Source organism: Pinus tabuliformis, chromosome 4_1, assembly GCF_031772625.1.
Source record: "Pinus tabuliformis cultivar Carrire ecotype Pingquan chromosome 4_1, CPIR1, whole genome shotgun sequence".
Taxonomy (NCBI): Eukaryota; Viridiplantae; Streptophyta; class Pinopsida; order Pinales; family Pinaceae; genus Pinus; species Pinus tabuliformis.
Window position 1 is genome coordinate 509766205 of NC_142303.1, and position 14417 is coordinate 509780621.

The 14417-nt window shown below is 37.9% G+C and overlaps 1 pseudogene; it reads left to right on the forward strand.

Moving 5' to 3' along the window:
- The first annotated feature begins 9886 nt into the window (after positions 1-9886).
- On the forward strand, positions 9887-13313 carry LOC149176791 (2,3-bisphosphoglycerate-independent phosphoglycerate mutase pseudogene; annotated as a pseudogene).
- Positions 13314-14417: the final 1104 nt, after the last annotated feature.

The window sequence follows — 14417 nt, forward strand, 5'->3', positions numbered from 1 at the left end:
TTCAACGCTGTTGTGATTTGAAAATTTGTTTCATAAGGCCTTAACTCATTCAATTGTATGCCCATCTTGGTTTCAATCATTTCATGGCTCCATTTGTATTTGCAATGATATATATATGCACCTTTTCATTGCTTATAGTTTTGCCTTCATACATATATTTATCATTTTATTCATTTTTTCTGATTTTGATATTAAAATGACCATTGGATAGGTCATTTTGAAATCAAACATTTTTTATGATGACTCTAACCCTTGTGTTTTGTAGGCAACAAAAGAATTCCTTGAGGGAAAAAATATTGTCCTCAATCTTAGATCAAAAATGCTTATAGGAAAATGTAGGGATATAATGAATGAAATATGATTATGATGGATAGGATAATGAGTATAGCTATGGTAGGGTAATGAAAAAAATGAGTGTCGGTATGGATATAAATGGATATGATTATGATGAATTTTATAGGATGTCAATGTAGAATGACAAGATGCATATCCAAGCTAAATTAGTTTTAAACAATTTCTAGATAATTTTTAAAAAAATCAAAGGTTCTAAGCGCATTTTTTTTTTCACTTACTGCACTGTACTTCCATAATAGCTTGATGTCAATGCTAACTGATGATGTCCTTTTCTGCTTCATTTTTTACTCATTATTAGGTTCTTCAAGGATATTCTTTGATGGAGTGTAGACACTAGTTTTTGCATCTAATATTTGAGTCTCTTTTATATTGTCTTTGTTCAAGTCCCTCACTGATGAATCTGGATGCAGTTTCTTTATTTAGGTCCCTAATTGATAAATGTGAATGCAGGTGCTCTATTCAGGTCCCTTAACTGATAAATGTGAATGCAAGTGCTTTATTCAGGTCCCTTATCAAACCATTGCATGGTTTGCTTTTTATGAATCTTCCCCCTTGCTGATCTTGAGACTTGTCCTCAAGTCTTGTGGAGAATGATCTTGCAAAATGACCGAAGAAAAAGTAAAAGAAATTGGGGAATTCATATTGGCCAAACTAGTTGGTTTTCCCATATGAATTCGAGTTTGTATTGTGCCAGTTTCCTAGATTTTCACAACCAAACTCCTTTCTTATTTTTGATCTTTTTCTATTTTTTTAATCCTTTTCTTTTCTAAATGGAGGTGGTGTGTAATGGAGTAGAGAAGTATGAAAAGCTTATAAAAATATGTTAGGTTGAAGTCATGATCTAGTAGTAAATGGATAGATAATAAGTATGGACTTCAACATGCATGATCGTGGAGCATAACATATAATATGGATGATGGTTGAAATAATGAACAGTATGGATTATGAAAGGCTATTTTGGAAATGGATGAGAATTTTCATGGTACAAAACTTGACTTCTTCTTCTGATGATTAGCTTCATGCCTTTTCCTCAATATCGATTCATGTTGTAGGATTTGTTGGTGTTATTGGTCAACAACTAAGAGCAAGATTCACAAATTTGAGTTTCATTGGATGAAATCAATATTAGGTGAATTCCCACTTCATTTTCACTTGAATACTTTCATTTCATATTTGTAGATATGAATTTTTAAAGATTGATTTTGAAAATCCTTCATCTATGAAATTGACCTCTCAAATCTTTCGGGGACCTGCAAAAACATAGCACTTGCCTGCAATACAATATTAGATGATGGAGGAAGAGAGGTGTACAGTCTCTCTTCTTCCAAGAAATATGTATAATAATTACAAGAAATTCTTAAAAACAAGTCCAAATATGATATTCAAATAAATTGCATTTGTTTACCCCTTGAGGAATGGTGGCCAGCCTATACCTCCTAGAGGTATTTCGTTCACAAAACATTTGTTTTATGTCCAATTAGAGTGATTCCAAAGCCAATTTCAATTGAATTCATTTATCTACTCATAGTATAAATAGGTTTTCAAAATGGTTTGAAATGATATGCTAAAAAGGATAAAGAGTACCATGTTTGATAGAGCTTCTTTGAATTTTTTACTAGACCAACAGTCACTATTTGAAGTGTAACTTCTTCGTTAAAGATCACATCAATGTGATTCCACTTGGATAGTAAAGTAGATTTGTTTTTTTCTTATGAGTAGAAACATGTTTTAAACATTCTTAGGCGTGATATCACAAAATTGGTGATGAATGTCCCTACGAGGTAGAGTTTTACTATGTTGATTTGAAGACATTCAATCATTAAATGTGGCATATATTTTTCATTTGACCTCCAAATGGGATTATTAAAATTGTGTATTGATCTAGAATTGAATATCTATCTCCCATATAAACAGGTTTTGAAAACACGATGATTTGGTATGTTAAATATGCCAATGAACAGTCAAGACCTAGAATTGTCACCATGCATATTTTTCGAAAAGTAGAGCAGTTAGTCAATGTTAGCAGATAAAATATAAAGATTGAAAGAAATGCATATTACAAATATAAAATCTAATTAAGTAATATCTAATTCACTTATGTAATATGTGAGGGATGAGGCTCCTAACATAGGAGAACCAGGTTGTCCTTCCCTACAATACTACTTTTATGAAGAGAAATCCAAAAGCACTCATTAACAATGGTTTATGATGCATACGATGTAAAAGAAGAGGCTCCTAACTAAGGAGGACCAGGTTTTCCTTCTTCACAATTCTTTCTTCAAACCAGAAATGCAGAAATAACTTCAAATAAGAAAAGGAGAATGTTATTGAGTTTTAGTTCAAGATCAAATAGAAGGGGAATTTAACTTAAATTCCTTTGTGTCCCTTCATATGTAGATTAAATTAAACCAATATCCATTTAGCAATCATCACACATCTAAATACATTTCAAAGAAGAACTAATTTATGAAACTATGAAAATTTAACCAAGAAGTGCACTTAGATTGGTGTGGGGACCCTCCACCCTTGCCTTGCACACTTGAAAGAATCTCAGCTACAGAAACTTCAGTAAATCAACCAAGCATGAAAAACCAATTGAAATGAAATATGTTCTTCAATTAACTTTCAGTCTTCAAAGAGTCTCAAAATCAGATTACATAAATTCTACATCCTTAAGCCTTCAATAGTCTTGGCTTAAATAGAGAAATAATAAAAAAACGTGAATAAAAAGTCTTTAACAACCTTATCTATCCTATTCCCATCTATCCTGGTCAAATCCACCCATTCAGTTACACAAAATTTGGAAAATTCCCAAAAATCACTAATTTTGACCTATTTCCTAGGGATTTTTTTGGACAGCAGGTCATGATTAAGCAGAGTTGGCCGGGCCTGTTTAAGCTCAATTTGACCGAACCAATAGGAATTCGTTCAATATTAGTTCCCAAGCTTTCTATAAATGTACTCATCTCGTGCCTAGGTGTCCTGCAAGTATGACTTCAATGAAGCCATTACGAGAATTTCTGATCCTATCCAAAAATGCACTCAAAACCCATTTTTTGCAAAAATATCTAAAAATTGAAAAACATAATTTATTTTCCTCAATATGCATAATAAGGTCAAAATAGGTCATATGTGGATGGTATAAAGTGGAAAATCATGGAAATTAGGTGGATTTTAATAAGTAAAATTTGATCAAAATTGAGGGCCAACAACCATCACTATGCAGTGGCACACTCCAAAGGGTCGAAGAGGTGGGTTTTTGGGCCTTCAAGCCTTCATAGTGTGCTCATGTACTCAAGGAGATAGAGAGGGCACACTGGCACACTCTGAAGGGATGAAGGAACATGCTTCCAAGCCTTCAGGGTGCACTCATGCACTCAAAGGCAAGGAGGATGCACTAGTGCATGCCAAAGGGACAAAGGGAAGTGCTTCAAGTATTCGTGGTGATCTCATGTGCTAAAGGGAGGGCACAGCTCTTCGTGCTGAAGAATTATGCTTAAGAGGAAGGCTTGATTGTTTTGGGCACAATTTTCAAGGTTGATCGGGCTTCAAGTTCTAGAAGTGCGCTCTGCTTGTTGAAAGCTTAGAAATAAGTTTAATAGAAAGATTTCATGATAAGATTGAGGAGAAGAAGGATCTGCAATCTTATATAGATGTTGGCATATTCATGGTGGAATATGAAGGGTTGAAGAATGTGAAGATTTTTTTCATGTGACAGAAAATTAACACTTGTAGAACGAAGATTGAATAGAAATGCCAGCATTCAAACTGAAAAACAAAGAAACGACAACAAGAAAAGTAGGAACGAAAGTCACAATCATGAAAGGAAATGAAGAAATTTGACATGCAAAACATACTTGTGAAGCAAATTGATGAAGATTTTTCGAATCTCCAATTGTGCACTCAACTCATATGAGAATTATTATGCAAAAGAATGATTAACTATGTTGATTTAAAAGAGTTTACATGCAAAACTTAATCATGCATGATCACCACATTTTGATGAACGAAAGGATAAGTTAAGGGAAGTTAACTGAGCTCCTATTTTCCAAGAGTGCGCTCAAATGCAACAAGATGCTTGTGCATGCACCTAGGAAGAACACATGTCTTTAACATGAAGGAGTGCAGTCAGGTAGGGCACATTTTCTCATCATGAGGGAGTGCACTCAAGGAGGGCACACTTCTTCAGTCCAAACAGGTGTGCTCAAGTCAAGCGCATGTCTTCACCAACTTAGAGTGTGGTTTTGTCTTTAAAGTTGGTTTTCTTGCTTTTGTTTTCTTTATTGTGCTTTTGAGTATTTTCCTAATGTGTGCATGGTGAAAAGGAAATTTTACAATTTAAGATAAGTCATGAGTTCACCTAACCATGGACTAGATAACTTAAGAGCTTCTAAGGGTTGGGTAATGACACTTGGGAAACATTGACTTAGGAGGATGCACACTAGGAGAAAACACACAAATAACAAATCAATCAACATGATGACACTGTTAGAGTCGCTCTGTTCATCCCTCCGTCAGATATCAAAACTCTTTTTGCATTTCATTTTAGGTGTCTCATTCCATCATTCATCTGCATTCCGCTAGGGTCATGCCATAATCTGACGGAAGGGTCTTGTCAGTCATTTCCCCTCATGCTTTGTACCTACTAGTTTAGGACTATTTGTCGAGTCAATTTTGAAATCATTTATAGTCCTGCTCTGGCCTCTTATCAGCAAAGAGTTATTATGAGGTTTCAGGTCTAGGGTTTCGCAAATTCGGTTTTCAAAAGTATCCAATAATTCCAACAAAACAAAGGGAGGTTCAAAAATATGTTTTCATTTCGAAAATTTCATTGTCATACTGATTGATTATGACTTTTCTTCAAAACCATATTTTGAAGAAAAAGTCATCTTTTCGCCTTTTGAAATAATTGCCATGTATAGTTTCAAGGTTTTTTCAGTTGAACATGTTCACATGAAGCCTCTCCTGATCCTTTGCTGAAATCTGATGCCACCATCCCTGCAAAAAATCAACCTTAAAGCTATCGTTTTAGTCGGGAAAATGAGGAGGAAGTTGCTGATAGTGAGCAAGGTGAGAACTGGTTTTCTCTTAAAACAGCACAGAGGATCTGAGGCCATTCAGGAATGAAACATATTTGTTCCATACCTGCACTGTGTTTTATTGATTGTACAAATCCCATATTGCTGATAGTATATGAAGCCATATTAAAAAATTGGTGACACCCCTAGCAATCTCTATCATAAATATGATTCGTTGTAATATGTACGTTCAGTTTAAGTGGACAGCTCATAAAATGACACAAAGCAATACAATATCAGCATGTATGACAGTAGAGCTACTGACAGTCATTGCAAGGTTTCAACTGGCATCTTTAAGGAGAATATTTGTCACAATGTTAAGATTGGAGAAGCAAAACATCAACTAAGGTATCTGAGTGTCAAATTGTTGCAGGCCTATAACTGTGAAAGACTGCCTAGGACACAAACCAGCCACTAATCTGGTGCAAGGAAGTGCTCAAATTTGAGTACCCTGTATACATGCCATCATCTCTGGGAAAGAAGACTTGTAGCAGCGATGATCACTTCCCTTCAATTCACAGTGATATTTTGAAGAATGAGGATAATTGTTTCAGGACTATGGAACACTGCCAGTTGGAGGATAGACCTAGCTACAGTAAGATCTAAATTTCAGAAGTGTAGGCAGAATGCTCCATTCGGCATTCTAAAGGAAAATCCTGTAGCATGCCTCAGATCCTAAATTGTACCAAGAGAAAGGCTGTGTAGCCAGTCTATGTTGATCAATGTCATTTTGCATACAAGGGATCAATTGAAAGCCGACTCAAAGTGGTGAGAGGGCGATTTTGTCATTGTGAAAAACCAAGACTGTGTTCAAAGCCGGCACGGTGCATAGAGTAGGTGGCATGGCGCACATGGGCTACGCAGTGCACTGGGCGCGATCATCTAGTGTGAAATTACACAGGCGCGGCGCATCTAGGAGGCGCGGCGCATTGAGCCTCCCACGCAGCGCACACTGCCAAAGAACCCGAAAACTCCCAAAAAGCGCCCAAATCGCCCAAAAAACGCTCGGTGGCCTCACATGTTGAGTTGGCTGGGCGGAAAAGATCACAAATAGTGGCAAGATCGTATGATTATGGTTGCTAAAGCATTCGAATATGAGAATTTTAGTGCATTTGATCGAGTTTGGTATCCTAAAATTCGATATGCAGGAATGCTTCAGTATGATGAAGAGTTAAAGCTTACGGCTCATTATCTTGTTTCCCCACCAGATATCGATAGAACATCAGGAGAATATCTTGTACACAATGGGATACGGGCCTTTGCATGTAGTGGAACTGTAAAATTCGGTCATGTTACATTTTTTCTAGAACGGCAACTGGCCCGAATATTTTAACGAGGAACTAGAGGAATATGTGGAAATCCTAAGTGATTCAGGAATCACATTCAATGTCCAACCAAAAATGAAGGCCTTGGAAATTGCTGAAAGAACCAGAGATGCCATATTGAGTGGCCGTTATGATCAGGTTCGTGTGAATCTGCCAAATGGTGATATGGTAGGGGACACTGGTGATATAAAGGCAACGGTTGTTGCGTGTAAGGCTGCTGATGAGGCTGTGAAGATTATTCTTGATAAAATAGAACAAGTTGGCGACATCTACCTTGTTACGGCAGATCATGGAAATGCCGAGGATATGGTGAAAGGAAACAAAACAGGTCAACCGGCTAAGGATAAAGATGGAAAAATTCAAATTTTGACTTCTCATACTTGTTCCCCAGTGCCAATTGCTATAGGAGGTCCTGGACTTACGAAAGGAGCGAGGTTTCGTACTAATTTGAAACAGCCTGGGCTTGCAAATGTCGCCTCCACTATAGTTAATCTCTTGGGATTTGCCACTTAGTATGGATCTCGATTTGCCAGTTGATCCAAATGAACCTACTTATTGTTTCTGTAACCAAGTATCTTACACAGTTTGTCGACATTTTTGATTGCTATCAAAAGCGCTATGATACATTCTTTAGTTCTTAAACGGAACCCATCCTGTTAAATCCATATCCTTATATCTTGATTGAAAACCAACTTTTAGTTGTATTGGTGTTAGCTGAGCGAAAACAATGATTGTGAAAGTATTCAGACTCTCTTTTCACCATTTCAGTTTTGATGCCTTCATAATAGCCTGGCATACATGTCGTTTAGCTTGCTGCCTGTAGTTTTGGTCATATCCTTTCCCCTTTCACATTTACAATGAGTTTTTTCCTTCATTAAAGGCAGAATGTACATTCGACGCTATTCTTATTAAGAAGCTAGTTTTTTCAAATGGCAAAAGGGAATATGAAAAGTCAAAAGCCAAAAGAGAAGACCGAAAGCTGAAATTAAAGCGAAGATATCTACAACAGTAGGAAGATAGGTTGGATTGCCTATGTTTATCTTCAGTTATGAGATCTACGCTACAGGTGCTGCTTCCTCATGGGTTATTAAACAGATTTCAAGTGTAACGCAGCTCTTCCTTTTGAAGATTATTTGGCTTTTGTTCTCTATCTTTAGTTTTCAGTTCTTGAGCTGTTGTAACAGCTTCGCATTTGTGTTGATCTGTTTTCCCACAGATTGATTCTATTTATTGTACTGAAAAATCATTTGAAAAGGGTTGGAATTTTTGGGAAAGGTGTGGAGAAAAACCCAGCGCTTTCATTGTACAGTTTTGGCAGAGAATTAATGAAATGATGTAGCTCTGATTCATGATATTCCTGTGGTATGAGTTTAGCATTTGTTTTTTCTTTCTGTTTCATATGTACCTTGTTATGTTTTACTGTCCATTCAGGATCATTTCCAGTTGAATGCTTTCAAGTAAGAAAGGTAGAATCCATGTTTACTGCTCTGCCTTGGGAAGGCATTCATGCTTTATGTCTCTTCTTCTGTCTGAAAAGGATTCATGTGTATGCCCTTTTCAGCTTCTCAACAGTCTTTTCATTCCATATTATTCAAATTTGATTGCTAAACCTCCTGCCTATCTTGCCTCACGAAATACTCTATGTCTTTGATTTAATTTCCCAGCTCATGCTGTCCTTTGGTCGCATACAGCCCAGAAAATTCTTTCATTCGATAAATTACCTCTTTCATATCTATTTACTAGCCTAAAATCAGTTTCCCATTTTAAGTCATCTCAAGCCTCATTGAAATACTTTTCGCTGAGATTGACCCAGAGAGAGCCCTCTCCTGTCCTCGTAGGGCTAGCTACAAGGCTGAGCGTGGTTTGATGTGGACCTAGAACCTTGTCTTTTCAGCCTGAGGCAAATCTAGGCTCTAACATAGTGGCGACCATACTGGGGAAGAAAATGGTTTACTTGTAGATTGTCTTGCCCCTGTACATCTATCAAGTTTACATCTGATGGTTGATGGTGAACAATGATCAGACATCAGAAGGCTGAAATCATTCACCTGGCGACTTCATTCACTAAAAAATCCAGAAACCAATGCTTCATGGTGATTCCACTGCAGGAGGATCAGTGGCTTTAAGGTTTTCAAGATGGATCAGGTTGCAAGAAGATACGCTCCCATGAGCTGAGATCACATCCCAGGTTTTCCGAATAAAATTCCCAAGGTGGATTGGCTTCAGAATTTGCCTATGTTCAGAAATGTTGAAGGTAATGACACTGCTCTTCATCTGGTGAAATTTCACATTCATGTGCATAAATTAAAGATCAATTTTCCTGAAGACTATTTTATGAAAATGTTTATGGCTACTCTGGAAGGCGAAGCCCGATCTTGGTATGAAAGTTTGCCACCTGCTTCTATTTATTGTTTAAAATATTTTCATGCAATATTCTTTGAAAGGTATAAAGAATCATATCCATCCTTGGCTTTAGTTCAGGACTGTTGTAGCCATGTTCATAGTTTTATTGAAGATCTTGAGAATTTTTATGGACATGACAACTTGATGGATAGAGAAATCATGGAAGCATTGTATGAAAATCCATTTCAGCAGCATAAAAACGATCATGAAAATTTGCAGCAGGATGAATATCTTACTACGGTGGAAGATGAACGAATTTTGCATCTTGACAGTCAACAGGAATTACATGAAATGGATCAGCAGTATGAGGAAAATTTGTATACTCCTTCACTTGAAATTAATGAAGACAATCACTGTTTGAGCAAGAGAAAACAAAAAGTATTATCTCCTCTGTCTAAAGACGAGATAGATCAACTCTTGAACAGTCATGTTCCAGCTCAAGTTAACGCAGATCTGTAGTGTGCACATGGTCAAGAAGGTGATGGTGGAACTTCTTCCTCTTCTGAAAAGGATGACAGTCCTGTCAGCAGCTTTATAGATCAGCAGGTTGAAGATGTCCATATGGCTGAAAGTGATAAAAGAAAAAGTGTCGTTTCAGATCTATCCATAGAAGAAAACAGCATGCAGGGAAGTCACGTTTCGAATTCAGAAAGTGATAACGTTAAGTTAGCCATTTTAGATTTAGATTCAGATTGTGAAGACTAAGAATCCCTTGTACTGAATCCCATGAAGGAAAACCCTGCTGCTGAAAACATCTGGGACAAAGAAGACAGAGTTATGGATCCAAATGTTCTCATGTCATCAGAACAAAGCCTTCATGAAGAGGTGATCCAGTCAGTTCAACAAGATGAGATCTTTATTCAAGCAAGTGAAAAAGTTTCTCTGGATGAATTTGTGGTAGATGATATAAATGATAGTGTTGGGTTTCAAGAATCTTTTGAAGTTTCTTTTCTTATGATTGATGAATGTAATGAGAATTTGGCTATCATAGCATATGAAGATGACCTACAATATAGTCAAACTACCGAAGATCAGACCATTCAGGATGCCGTTTCAGATTCTTCTTCCTATATTTCATGTTTTGAAATGTTCTTTGAAGAGGAAATCTGTTCGTCTACTTTTTCAAAAAAATTTGAGGACCAGGAACATACTGAAGTACATTATGAAGAAAGATCAGAATCAAAAGAAATGGATGCCTTGTTTCTTCAGCAGGAGGTAAATCTTCATGTTTTTCAAGATCCAATGGCAGATTTTTTGCAGTCAATGGTAAAGGTGATTATTGCAGTATTCGGTGATGAAGGAGATCATGGTAAATTCTGTTTTTGGATGCCCAGCTACCAGTATTTGTTGTTGACGAGAAGATCTGATCATGAGAATCAATCAAGAAGGCATCTGCTTGATTGGTTACATTGGCATTTTGATATAGTTTGATCGTATATTGTCTTGTAAGAAACACAGGTGGTCATGTACTACCACCAAGCTTTAAGTTTTAAGTTCAGGTCTTAGTATTTTGAGTTAGTTTGTTAGAGTCAAGTGTTTTTTCAGTCATTTCAGTTTGCATCGAGTTAGTTTGAGTCAGGTTTCAGTCAATAAATGAGTCAAAGTCTTGTGTTGTTTGTCGAGATAATGACTCCATAGCACAATGGACAAAGGCACTGTCTACTCTCCCAAAGATCTGCAGTTCTTGGCACCTCCAAGGAGCCACCATCCCCATTGGAGCCAATGTTAGAGTCGGTCTATTCATCCCTCCGTCAAAGATCAAAACTCTTTTTGCATTTCATTTCAGGTGTCTCATTTCGTCATTCATCTGCATTCCGCTAGGGTCATGCCATAATCTGACGGAAGTGTCTTGTCAGTCATTTCCCCTCATGCTTTGTACCTGCTGGTTTAGGACTGTTTGTCGAGTCAATTTTGAAATCATTTATAGTCTTGTTTTGGCCTCTTGTCAGCAAAGAGTTATTATGAGGTTTCAGGTCTAGGGTTTTGCAAATTCGATTTTCAAAAGTATCCAATAATGCCAGCAGACCAAAGGGAGGTTCAAAAATATGTTTTCATTTCTAAAATTTCATTGTCATACTGATTGATCATGACTTTTCTTCAAAACCCTATTTTGAAGAAAAAGTCATCTTTTTGCCTTTTGAAATAATTGCAATGTATAGTTTCAAGGTTTTTTCAGTTGAAGATGTTCAAATGCAGCCTCTCCTGATCCTTTGCCGAAATATGATGCCACCATCCCTACAAAAAATCAACCTAAAAGCTATCATTTTAGCCAGGAAAATGAGGAGGAAGTTGCTGATAGTGAGCAGGGTGAGAACTAGTTTTCTCTTAAAACAGCACAGAGGATCTGAGGCCATTCAAGAATGAAACATATTTGTTCCATACCTGCACTGTGTTTTATTGATTGTACAAATCCCATGTTGTTGATAGTATATGAAGCCATATTAAAATATTGGTGACACCCCTGGCAATCTCTATCATATATATGATTCGTTGTAATATGTATGTTCAGTTTAAGTGGATGGTTCATAAAATGACACAAAGCAATACAATATCAGCATGTATGACAGCAGAGCTACTGACAGTCATTGCAATGTTTCAACTGGCATCTTTAAGGAGAATATCTGTCACAATGTTAAGACTGGAGAAGAAAAACATCAACTAAGGTATCTGAGTGTCATATTGTTGTAGGCCTACAACTGTGAAAGACTGCCTAGGACACAAACCAACCACTAATATGGTGCAAGGAAGTGCTCAAATTTGAGTACCCTATATACATGCCATCATCTCTGGGAAAGAAGACTTGTAGCAGCGATGATCACTTCCCTTCAGTTCACAGTGATATTTTGAAGACTGAGGATAATTGTTTCAGGACTATGGAACACTGCCAGTTGGAGGACAGACCTAGCTACAATAAGATCTAAATTTCAGAAGTGTAGGAAGAATGCTCCATTCGGCATTCTGAAGGAAAATCCTGTAGCATGCCTCAAATCCTAAATTGTACCAAGAGAAAGGCTGTGTAGCCAATCTATGTTGATCAATGTCATTTTTCATACAAGGGATCAATTGAAAGCCGACTCAAGGTGGTGAGAGGGCGATTTTGTCATTGTGAAAAACCAAGACTGTGTTCAAAGCCAGCACGGCGCATAGAGTAGGAGGTGTGGCACACATGGGCTGCGCAGTGCACTGGGCGCGATCATCTAGTGCGAAATTACACAGGTGCGGCGCATCCAGGAGGCGTGGCGCATTGGGCCTCCCGCGCAGCGCACACTGCCAAAGAGCCTGAAAACTCCCAAAAAGCGCACAAATTGCCCAAAAAACACACAGTGGCCTCACATGTTGAGTTGGCTGGGCAGAAAAGATCACAAATAGTGGCAGGATCGTATGATTATGGTTGCTAAAGCATTCGAATATGAGAATTTTAGTGCATTTGATCGAGTTTGGTATCCTAAAATTCGATATGCAGGAATGCTTCAATATGGTGGAGGGTTAAAGCTTACGGCTCATTATCTTGTTTCCCCACCAGATATCGATAGAACATCAGGAGAATATCTTGTACACAATGGGATACAGACGTTTGCATGCAGTGGAACTGTAAAATTTGTTAATGTTACATTTTTTCTGGAACGACAACCAGTCCGGATATTTTAAAGAGGAACTGGAGGAATATGTGGAAATCCCAAGTGATTCAGGAATCACTTTCAATGTCCAACCAAAAATGAAGGACTTGGAAATTGCTGAAAGAACCAGAGATGCCATATTGAGTGGCCGTTATGATCAGGTTCGTGTGAATCTGCCAAATGGTGATATGGTGGGGGACACTGGCGATATAAAGGCAACGGTTGTTGCGTGTAAGGCCACTGATGAGGCTGTGAAGATTATTCTTCATACAATAGAACAAGTTGGTGACATCTACCTTGTTACGGCAGATTATGGAAATACCGAGGATATGGTGAAAGGAAACGAAACAGGTCAACCGGCTAAGGATAAAGATGGAAAAATTCAAATTCTCACTTCTCATACTTGTTCCCTAGTGCCAATTGCTATAGGAGGTCCTGGACTTACGAAAGGAGCGAGGTTTCGTACTGATTTGAAACAGCCCGGGCTTGCAAATGTCGCCTCCACTATAGTTAATCTCTTAGGATTTTCCACTTAGTATGTGTTATAGACAAATTTGTGCCTTACAGCAACAAGCATGAATTGTCAATAATCCAAGGGATCCAAAGTTCCCTAAACATGATGTTCCTACCCCTAGAGGAACAAGGTCAGCAAACCAACAGCTCTCAGATCAGTTCTCCACCTGAAAACACTCAAAAACAAGCAATCCTGAAATCAAAGCAGGTGCTCCACTAGGTTTCTGCGCTGAAACTCAGTTGCTCCATGGTGTACCTGCGTTGCAAAGCAAGTGGAACAAAGGCCACCTACGCTGAGCGAGATGGGACAAGTGGCACACTGAGTCATTGCTCTAGAATCTTCCAAAAATGACACTTGGATCAGGTATTTCGCCTTGTGATGAGTCAGAGGCTCTGTTTCTCCAAGTGGAAGCAAGGTTCTCCAAGTGGACTCAAGAACTGAAGATAAACTAAAGATTAACTGAAGAGAGAGAGGACACAAGGCAGCTACACATCAGTTGCAAGCTGACTCATCCTTCCTCAATTCATCTATATATTGAGCTCTCTCCTATGAGCTCAGGAGGCTGGAATTTTGTGCAAAGTAATGATATGCTGTTGGTTTCACTATAGAACTATTGGGTGATTGTTTGAGAGAGGTGAAGAGGAGAAATTCTTTCTGCTGGGAGGTGTTGCTGGGTTGGAGCCTTCAATGGTTGTAATACTCTCAGAACCTTTACTTCTTCATTAATAAAATCTATTGAGGTTCTTCTATGTGCTCTTGTTTCAATAATATATTGTGATGATTGCATGTTTGGTTTACACTAATCCATGAACCAGTTATGATTGCATGCCTCTTGTAGTTTCCTTCTTTGTTATTTTGCAGGATCTCATTGTAGCTGGGCAAGCAAAAGAACAAGGAGCTAGGAGCAAGTGGCCAAAGAGAAGAGTTTGGATTCGACATTAAGCGCAAGGCAACGGTTAGTGCTTTTCTCCATTCTCTTTTGCTTTCATAAAGAAGTAAACCTTAAGTAGTTTGTTTTACAGTTGTTGCTAAGGAACTATCACCCTTAGAGTGGGATAGGGTCATCCGAGTCGGATACTTTTCCCTACAACAAACTGGCGACTCCACTGGGGATCGTATCCATTTG